We start from the raw sequence: 11,542 nt of genomic DNA, 5'->3' as shown, positions 1-11,542 counted from the left end.
TGCGTTGGCCTAGGTTGTGTATTGATGCAAGATGGGCGAGTTATTGCATATACTTCACGTCAGCTGAAGCCCCACGAGAAGAATTACCCCGTGCATGATTTGGAGTTGGTCGCGATAGTTCACGCTCTCAAAATCTGGAGGCATTATTTTTATGGGGTGTCATGTGAGGTTTACATCGATCATCGCACCTTACAGCATTTGTTCTAACAGATGGATCTCAATTTAAGGAAGCACATGTGGAATGAGTTACTAAAAGACTATGATATTACCATCCTCTATCATTCAGGCAAGGCGAATGTGGTTACAGATACCTTAAGCAGAAAGGCTGAGAGTATGGGTAGTTAGGCATTTATTTCGGCAAAGGAGAGGCCATTGGCTTTGGATTTTCAGTCCTTAGCTAACAAACTTGTGAGGATGGACATTTCTGAGCCCAGTAGAGTTCTTTCATGCATAGTGGCTAAGTCTTCATTACTTTAGCGGATCAAGGCTCGTCAATGATGATCCGCACTTGTTGGTTCTCAGAGAGACGGTACTACAGGGTGGTGCCAAGGAGGTTACTATCAGAGAGGATGGTGTTCTGTAGATCTAGGGTCGCATATGTGTTCCTAATGTTGGGGGCTTGAGGGAGAAGATTCTAGAAGAGGTGCACAGTTCTCGGTATTCTATTCATACAGGGGCTACAAAATGTATCGCAACATGAGGCAATATTATTAGTGGCGGCAAATGAAGAAGGACATAGTTGGGTATGTGGCGAGATGTCTAAACTGCCAGCAGGTCAAGTATGAGCACTAGAGGCCAAGTGGCCTCCTTCAACAGATAGTTATACCAGAACGAAAGTGGGAGTGCATCACTATGGACTTCGTTGATGGGTTGCCGCGGACGTTGAGGAAGTTTGATGCCGTTTGGGTCATTATTGATAGGTTAACCAAGTCGGCACATTTTATTCCGGTGGTGACTACTTACTCTTCAGAGAGATTGGCCCAGATTTACATTCAGGAAATTGTCTGGTTGCATGGTGTGCATGTTTCCATCATATCAGATAGAGTCCCTCAGTTTACTTCGCATTTCAAGAGGGCAGTACAAAGTGAGTTAGGTACCCGAGTTGAGATCAGCACAACTTTTCATCTGCAGACTGATGGGCAATCAGAGTGGACAATTCAGATTTTGGAGGATATGCTCAGAGCATGTGTCATTGACTTCGGAGGTTAGTGGGATTGATTCTTGTCGTTGGCCGAGTTTGCTTACAACAACACCTATCAGCTCAACATTGAGATGGCTCCATTTGAGGCTTTAAATGGTCGACAAGGTAGTTCGCCCATCGGATGGTTTGAGCCCAGTGAGGCTAAGTTATACGGTACTAATTTAGTGAAGTATGCCTTGGAAAAGGTAAAGTTGATTCAGGAGCGACTTCGCACAACACAGTCCAGACATAAGAGTTACGCGGATCAGAAGGCGCGTGATTATCATTTATGGTGGGCGAGAAGGTCCTCTTGAAAGTTTCGCCGATGAAGGGAATGATGAGGTTCGGGAAGAAGGGCAAGCTGAGCCCCAGGTTTATTGGCCCATTTGAGGAGTTGAGGCGAGTTGGGGAGGTTGCTAATGAGCTAGCTTTGCCTCCCAATTTATCGGTAGTTCATTTGGTCTTCCTTGTGTTTATGCTTCGGAGGTATCATGCCGACGAGTTGCACGTGCTAGATTATAGCACAGTTCAGTTAGATGAGAGAAGATGAGCCAATTGCCATTATTGAAAGGAAGGTTCGCCAGTTGAGGTCCAAGAAGATTGATGTGGTGAAGGCCTAGTGGAGGGGTCAACCAGTCAAGGAAGAGACTTGGGAGGCCGGGGAGGACATGAAGAGCAGATATCCACACGTTTTCAGGACTCCAGGTATGATTCTAGACCCGTTCGAGGATGAACGTTTGTTTAAGAGGTGGAGAATGTAATGACCCAACCGGTCATTTAGCTTTCTAGAACCTCGTTCCCCTAATTAAGACTCCTCGTACGTGTTTTTATTATTTTATTACATGCAAGGATTTGGTTTAGGTTTTTGGAAGGGTTTGGGTTGAAATCTGAACACTTAGTTCCTTAATAGTAGCCTATAATGGTTAAGTTAAACATTAGTCAACGTTTTGAGTAAACGACCTCAGAATCGAGATTTGATGGACCTAATAGGTTTGTATGATAATTTTGGACTTGGGCATGTGTTCGGATTGGGTTTCGGATGACCCGGGTGCATTTCAGCGCTTAATATTGAAAGTTGGCGCATTAAAGGTTTTCCAAGTTCTTTAAGTTTGGTTTGGAGTACACTTTGGTGTTATCGAGGTATGTTTGGGATTCCGAGCCTGGGAATAATTAGGTATGGTACTTGCACGCAAATATTGGCATCATACAGAGTTGATTTGATAGGAATCGGATACACGGAAGTGTTTTTAGAAGTTTTGAGTTTTATGTCGAATTCATGCATTTTGGTGTCCGATTCGTAATTCTAAAGGTTATTTTGGTGTTTCGATCGCGCGAGTGGGTCCATATAATGTTGCTGGATGTGTGAGTGTAATTATATTGGGTCCCTAGGGACCCGAATGCAAAATGGATTAGAATCGGACTCGGAATTAGGCATGGGGAAACTGCTGGTGCTTCAAGTCTGGTGCGTTCGCACCTGCGTGGAATTGGCCACAGGTGCGAGCTCGCAGAAGCAACCCATCGATTGCAGAAGTGTCCTGGAGAGGGCTGGCCGGTGGTCGTAGAAGGGGAGGATTTATCGCACCTGCGAGATCGCAAGTGTGAGGAAAGTGGTCACAAGTGCGGGCTAGGCCATGGAGGCTGGGGTCGCAGGAACATGGGTTTCTCCGCAGACGCATGTGCGCATATGCGGACCATCTCCACAAAAGCGGATGCACAGGTGCGCATGCTTCTCCGTAGAAGCGGGACTTGGCTAATCTTGGTGAGGACCGCACCTGCGATGGAGTTTCTGCAGGTGCGACGTCGTAGGTGCTACCCAAGGTCCGTAGAAGCGGAAATCGCTTGGCAGTGAGGCCTTTTAATCCAAGACTTAGGCCATTTTTTCTCACATTTAATTTGGTCTTGGGCGATTTTGAGAGAACATTTTAGGGGGGGGGGGTTCTCATCAATAACCTAAGGTAAGTAACTCCCACCCATTTTCAAGTTAAGTATGCAGATTTTATGTAGATTAAACATGGAAAATTTGTGAAAACTTATGGGATTTGTGAAGAACCTAGGGTTTTGGTAAATTTGGGATTTGACCATGAATTTAGTGATGGAAATGGGAACAAATTATATATTTGAGTTTGGGATTCATGGGTAATAATTATATTTAAAAAAATTCGGAATCCGGGCTCGGGGATGAATTTCATTAATCTTCCAAATTGAGTTGGGTAACTACTATAAAAGTTAAAATATGGACCTTGAGCATATATTTACTAGTTTATATGACTTTTGATTAATTTCCTGAGTCTTTGGCGCCGTTTGAAGAGTTCTAGTGAGGTTAGAGAATCTGATTGAAGACTTGGGACCGAGGTAAGTCTCTTGCCTAACCTTGTAAGAGGGAATTCATCCCCTTGGGGATATTATTGTTGTGTGTTACTTGTGTGGGGAGCTACGTACGCACGAGGTGACGAGAGTCCGTACGTAGCTATATTCCATAATATGTCTGGGTAGACTTAGATTCACATCATGCTTTTAATTGTACTATTGTAATTATCATGAGTATTAATTGTCTTGATTAGAGCTGAGACTAGGGATTTAAATTGCAATTATCGTCTTAGACTTCTTATTTTTGAGGATTTGGGGAATACTTAATAAACTGTGAAAAATCCATGCCTTCTCGTTTTGTAAGTACTTCCGCGAGCGAGGTAAACTTCTCTGCTCTAATGGAATCGGGTCATTCGCCTCGATAGTATGATAACACTACTCTAATGGGATCGGGCCGTTTGTCTTGGCAGTATAATAACATTGTTCTTATGGGATCGGGACGTTCACCTCGACAGTATGATGGTAACAATATTCTTATGGCATCGGGCCATTCGCCTCGGTAGTACTGAGTACCACTATTCTTATGGGATCGGTTCGTTCATCCCAGCAATTTCGTGCTTAATAATCAAAACGGGTTACAGTTTGGGTAATTGAGTTAGTGCCTTCACGGCCAGTTATGAGATGTTGGTGATGTGATACGGACTCATGTTGTATTTATTGTAGTTGCTTTTATTTGTTTCATTGATACCTGTTTTATACTCACCTTATCTACTTTATGCACTTATATTATTATTATTGACCTCTAGTAAGTATCAAGTCGACCCCTCATCACTACTTCTTCGAGGTTAGATTAGATACTTACTGGGTACGCGTTGTTTTTCGTACTCACGCTACACTTCTTCACTGATGTGCAGGTACTGAGACAGGTTCCACTAGTGGTCACGCGGGCGCGTAGTCGATCATCTACGAAGACTTAATGGTGAATTGCTTGAGTTGCTACGATCCGCAGCACCGAAGTCTCCTTCTATCTTATTTACTATTCCTGTCTATCACTTTCGGACGTTAGTTTTAGTAGTTTTGTATATTCTCTAGATTGCTCATGTACTTGTGAGGCCAGTGTTTTGGGATTGGTAGCATTTATGTACTGTTGTACTCGTCATTTCTACCATCGCCAAGTATGTACTTATTTTGTTGGACTTTATTTAAAAAGACTTGTCACAGCTGCATGAAAGCTAGTTTAAATTGTTCTTCAAAAAGAAGGAATTTTCATATTAAAATATGTTACAACGGGGTAAATAATTAGTAGTTTCACTTGTGGGCGTGCTAACAACGGCATTAGGTGTAGTCTTGACCTCTTACGGATTTGAGTCGTGACATTCAAGGTAAACTCCTTTCGAATGTCCAAGATAACCTTTTCCCATAAAAAACAGACTCTGCAACTATTGGTTGTTTACGTAAATCAGAGCCCAACTGTGCCCTAATTCCATCACGAGAAATAGAAGGTGCCTTTTGATTTGCTTTAGCTATAGAAGATAATTTCTGCGGTTCTGGTCCCGCTGTAGACTCACCACTTTCTTGTGGCGTTCCTCGTTGCAACACTCCAGTCTTATTTTGCTACATAAAAAATATAAGTAAATTTTAGCAAAGTCATTTGGCCATGGTTCGAAAATGAAAAGTTTATGTTTTTTTACCTTTTTATTACAAGTTGTTAGTGTTCTTGAATGACTATCAACACTTTGAACCTCTACAACTTCTTTTGGGTTAGGCCTTTTCTTTTTCCATCATTGATCTCCTTTATTGTTGTCACTCTCATATTGGGGTAATCACTTATTAGATGCATCAACAACTACATCCAATAGAATGATATTTTTGTCAACGGGAGCATGGATCATTTCTCTTTGAACTTTATTTTGTAGATGAGGTCCATTGCCTATGCGTATCTCAACTACCTTAGACTTTGAAGAAGGAAGCTTGTCTATCACTAGGACTTTCTTGTTGCCCTCTTGAAGAGTATTTATAATTGGCTCAACAATATTCATAAAAAATTATAAGAGGTATACAAGAAACCTTCTATGCGCCCTTGCCCTCCAGGACATGTAGTTCAATCAAATTTTTTTCATGTTGGACTCAATAGGAGGAAATACCGCCCTTAGCTTAGATCTAATTAACACACAAATTCATGCAATTCTTAACCCTTCTTCTAATAATGCCTCACGAAAATCTCGCTCCAAGTGACCAAGGGTATCTTGATAGCAACCAAATTGGCGAATAAAACGATGATGGCTATAAGGCTCCCTCAAAGGAAGATAATCCGAGCGAATACTCGTAAAAAAAAATTAACTCAAATTCTTCTATCATACTATCGTCATAGTAGTGGAATAAATCAGATATGTGGGACATCGTCGAAGTCCAAATAATATTTTCTCTATTATCAATACGCTTCCTTGCTTCCTCCTTCCCAAAATATCTAGCAGTACCTTCACCAGAACATGCGGTTGTGAGAGGAACAGCTGGCCCCTTTGCATATGGGAAATGAGTCTTAAAGTAATGGGCTAACCTATCATACATAATGGGCCAGAAATAAAGCTTAGGCAGGATCAAGCAACAAGCAACTGAAAATCGTATTTAAACCCTTATAGATGCTAGCTAAGACCAGGACGCGAGGCTAACTCTTCGTCCCCAAGCCAAATGACATGCGATCTTAAAGGTCCCATGACGAATGAAGACACCTTCTTATGAAGGGAGCACAAAAATACATAACCAACAAGATAGAAAAACAGTCAAGTATGTCTCATCTTTCATGTAACATATAATTGCTAACTTATGGAATAAGGCTTCTTCACTAGTAGACCAATTAACTGCTTCATCTACGACTCTGGTAGGATTGTGCGTAAATTTCAAACGAAAAGACTTCTTTTCTTTTCTTAATGGAGGTTGAATGTACTTTATTTTCTTTCTACATCAGAACTCTACCCATTTTTTCACATAAACCTTTGGGTCGTTACTACTTCCCTCTTGGAGTAGATAGAAGGCATCAAACAAATGTTCACAAGTCTGGGAAAGAAACCTTCTCCTCTTGTCATACGAGCATATAAGTTCTTCAACATTTGGTACAACTTCCTTATAAAGAGATCCCATTATAGGCAAACTGCCGATCTTGCATAAATTCCAAAATAATATAGGTAGTTCTCCAGCATAGGTTAGCAATGTATTTGTAACACGGCACGATGCCTCACAAAAACGTAAGACATCTTCTGCCCATTCCTAGTAGCCAGGAACGTAATGAAATTCACCGCCTAACGGTAAATCATCACCCCAAGAATGATGACTAGGGGTGAAACGTATCCATGTCTTGGGAGGATGGATGTTGTATTTAAGTATCTAGTCTGCTAAATAAGGTGGATTCCTCAAAGGTACCCACAAAGCTGCAGCATATTGGCTGACTAGTGGCTTATCAACTAATAACCTCATCTCCACATTGATCCCCTTATGGTCCGAAATAATAAATTATTGTGAAATGGAGAACGAAAATTTTGAGTCTTTGAAGTAAACCATGTTTAGACTGCAAAAAAGAGAGAAAAAGTATTATTAGCACTTAAATTAGAAAGATAATATTCATGGTTTTAAAACCATAATATAATATGTCCTATCTCAAGGCTAATCCTATCAAGCATGAAAAAAAGTAAAATATTTGGTTTAGACGGTGTAATGATCCTTACCTCAGATAAAATAAAATATTTGGCTTAGACGGTGTAATGGTCTATTCCTCAGATAAAGTAAAGTAAAATCTTCAAACAAAAAAAAATCTCCAACTTAGACGGTGTAATGATCTTGCTTCAAATAAAATAAAGTCTTTATCTTAGACGGTGTAATGATCTTTGCCTCACATAAAGTAAAGTTAAATCTTCGAACAAAATAAAGTCTTCAGCTTAGATGGTGTAATAATTTTTACTTCGGACAAAATAAAGTCTTTAGCTTAGACGGTGTGATGATCTTCGCTTCAGACAAAGTAAAATCTTTGGCTCAGACGGTGCAATAGTCTTTACTAAGACAAAGTAAATTTTTTGTCTTAAATGGCGTAATGATCCTTACATTAGAAAAAGTAAATTTCTTAGCTCAGACGGTGTAATGGTCTATGCCTCAGATAAAATAAAGCCAAATCTTTAAATAAAGTAAGATCTAGCCTTCGCCTCATATAAGTAAAATTTTAGCTTAGACGGTTTAATCGCCCTGACGGATAAAGTAATATTTTTAAATATTTTTATATGTGTGTAGATCGGGTTGCACATCGCAACAAGCCATATGGCTATATATATGTGTATCGGGTTGAGCCTTATGGCTATATATATATGTGGATCGGGTTGCACGCCGCAACGAGCCTTATGGCTATATATATGTGGATCAGGTTGCACGTCGCAACGGGCCTTATGGTCATATGTAGTGGATCAGGTTTCACGCCGCAACGAGCCTTATGGCTCTCTCTCTCTCTCTCTATATATATATATATATATATATATATATATATATATATATATATATATATCGGGCTGCACGCCGCAGTAGGTATTGTATAGTGCTGAGTGACTGAATGTGCTGAGTATTGAGCATGGTGAGAGGGAATACGAGACAGTGAGATTGAGTACTCTGAGAGTGTGAGTACATGAGTTCATCATTGAGATGCATTGCATTTGACGTGCGTACTTGAGATACATGCATAGAGATGCAATTTCCTTTTGCTACCCGATTTTTGGTGACATTCATGATTTCACCTGTATATTGACATGTAAGCATAAATATGTATTTTACTCATGCTATCTGAAAATGAAATATCTTATTTATTGTTGAAAGATTTTGGAAAAAATCACAGTTTTCAAGCTTGCTCATATAACTTTGGGGATTGTTTTTTTGGGTGAAAGATTTGGGATCTGACCCTTGTCCCAGCTCGTCACTACTTTCAACCCTAAGGTTATTTTTGTTACTTATTGAGTACATGAGGTTGGTTGTACTCATACTACACTTCCGCACCTTGCGTGCAGATGTTGGATGCTGATGTGGCTGCGTACCGCGGGAGCTATATCTAAAGATATACATGCATTCCAGTCATAGCTGCCTCTTGAACTCGACAGTTTTAGTAGTTCAGATCTGTTCATGTATATCTCAAACAGATATTGTATTTTATTTTAAACCAACTTTGTAAACTCTATATCTTAGAAGCTCATGATTTGTACTACCAGTCCTTGGAAAATTCTTGTATAAAAGTAGTTGTATTATCACTTATTTTCTTAATAAATCTCATTAAATTGGATAGTTATTAATTGGCTTACCTGACGGGCTGGGTTAGGTGCCATCTCTACTAGTTGAATTTTGGGTCGTAACATCCTTGGTTCTGACTTCTTTCTTATTTTTCCTTTTCATGATTGCAGACGGTGATTTTGGATATCGAGAGCGCCCGGAGGGAGAAGAGGCATAAAGAAATCTTTGTAAAATTGAAATATAAGTACTTTGAGTATCGCTGCAAGTATCGAGATCTCCGCAGGCAATTTTACGAAGGCGGCGACATGCAGGCCCTTTAGGACGAGTTGAAAGAGAATGATGATGAGCTGGTGTAGGCCATCGAGAAGTGTAGCGTCCTCGAGGGGACGTTGGGGAATAGGGAAGAAAAGCTCGAGGTCAGTAGGGGCATGGAGGCCCAATGCAGCGAGCTTCAAGCACAAGCGGTCGAGTTGCGATGGCTGTTGGAAGAGTGTCGACTTCAGCTGGAGGCCCTCAATAGTGAGATTGTCGAGAAGTAAAAGGAGCTTTAGAAGGCGTAGTCCTATCGTTTGGATGCTCGGAGGAAGACAAAGATTCTTGAGTTGGCGAATAGGACTCTCTAGCCAAGCGGGAGAACGATCAATCAATGGTGAGACCTAACGAAGATTGGCTCGAGGAGAGGATTGGGGAGCTGGAGAAAGATAACTCCATCCTTAATGATCAAGTGGTCGCTTTGGAGGTTTAGAAGGCTCACTTACTTGCAGTGCAGTCCTCTTCCCATGCTTCTGAATTTTAAAATGTACCTCGGGAGTTATATGAAGAATGGATCCATGTTGAGGCCCAGTTAGATGTGTTTTGGGATTTGCATGCGTCGGGGTTCATTTCTAAGGTTGCCCTTAGAGATGCTCGGGTTAAGGTTTGTGAAGCTCGAGTCGCTTGTAGATACGATCCCTCAGCGCCTCAAGCTGATAAGGAGGATGTGGAGGAGGGTATGGACCAACTCGAAGAGGACGTCTAGTATGAAACCACATATCCTCAGGGAAGGTGGAGATGGCAACGGGGGTCGAGAAGGTGAGGTTGTAGAGGCCAGTGATGGCGAGGGCTAGTAACTTCTTTCTTATACTTCATTTTGTATTTTGTCTTCCTCTTTAAAAGCCCTTGTAATGAACTTCGTAGTTTTTTGTATATGGGAACTTAAGTTGTTTTTTGTACCTTCTTCCATACCTGTTATTTATTTTTGTGCTCATGTACTTTTCCTTTTCCGTTTGCTTGTTTACAACTTCTGCTCTTTACATTATCATTGTCACCTAGTTGGTCGTAGCCTTGTTAGTGGTCATTTGTGGTATGTGTCCGCCTTTTGTTTATATATAAGTCGGGTGTGCCTATTAGGCTTATAGGTGTTGTTTGAACTTGGTTGATTTTGGTTTTTTGCCATGTCGTGGCAGAGGGGTGTTGTTCGAATTGAGTCAAACTTTACCCATTATTAAGGTGTGACCGAGGGTCGATCGGTGTTGTTCGAGTGTGGTCGAACACGACCTAGTGTTAAAACGTGGTCGAGGGCCGATGGGTGTTATTTGAGTATGGTCAAACATAATGAAGTATTAAATTGTGGCCAGGGGCCGGTAGGTGTTTGTTCGAGTGAGGTCGAACATAACTTTTTTGTTAAATCGTGACTGAGGGCCGGTATGTGTTTGTTCGAGCGAGGTCGAACATAACCTTTTCGTAAAATCATGGCCGAGGGCCGGTAGGTATTTGTTCGAGCGAGGTCGAACATAACGTTTTCGTTAAATCGCGGCTGAGGGCCGGTAGGTGTTGTTCCAGCAGGGTAGAATATAACTTTAATACAAAAAAGGTGTCCTAATAAACGTAAGTTTCTTATTACTTCGACATTGTTGCTTTAGTTACATACTTGGAGAAAGTTACAGATTTTGGGTGTTGACTGGCATTCATGTCCCAGTCCCAATCTACCTAGTCCCTTCATTGTTTGACTTGGAGAGTATTGAGGAGTTGAGCAATGAAATAGTAACAACGGTCTATCACGACCCAAAAATCTAACCTGTAGTGATGGCGCCTATCGTGGAACTAGGCAAGACAACTCATTCCAAAACAAATTGATATTTTCATTTCAAGGATACTTTCAAGGCTATATAGCGTAAAAACCTTTGTAAAGGAGTTCAAATCAAAACAAAAATACGGAAAAGGAAAGCCCGACATCGGGGTGTCACTAGTCATGAGCATCTACTATAATCTATCTAACAATATCAAGACTAACATAGTCTGGAAAATAGCTAATACAACTAAAGGAAGATAGGAGGGAGAAGAGCAGGGCTGCGATCGCCAGGAAACTACCTTGCTATCCCCGAGAAAGATCTGCAACCAAAATAATCAACAATGACTACCATATCCAGCTACACCTGGATCTGCACAAAAAGTGCAGGGAGTAACGTGAGTATGCCAACTCAGTAAGTAACAACAATAAATAAAGACTGAGCAGTAGTGACGAGCAATAAAGCATAACAAGTTCGTATCACAAAAATTCAGTAAAGTACATCATGCTTTAAAAATCAGTGTTTGAATCAAATCATCTCGTTTAAACCAGATTCTAGTAAAAATCATTTAAAGATATTTTTCAACAGTTTTTTTTTTTCAAACAAAGGCTCAATGCAAAGGTGAGCAAAAATGATGAAATCATAAACAGTCCCTCGGGAAAAACATCACTCATATATAGCCCCTCGGGCAAACATCACAGTCACTCATGCCTCTCGGACATACCTCACGATCACTCTTGCCACTCGAGCATAC

This window comes from Nicotiana tabacum, chromosome 17 (genome assembly GCF_000715075.1).
Source record: "Nicotiana tabacum cultivar K326 chromosome 17, ASM71507v2, whole genome shotgun sequence".
NCBI classification, from domain to species: domain Eukaryota; kingdom Viridiplantae; phylum Streptophyta; class Magnoliopsida; order Solanales; family Solanaceae; genus Nicotiana; species Nicotiana tabacum.
The sequence above is the reverse complement of the archived record's forward strand: the minus strand, read 5'-3'. Positions refer to the sequence as shown.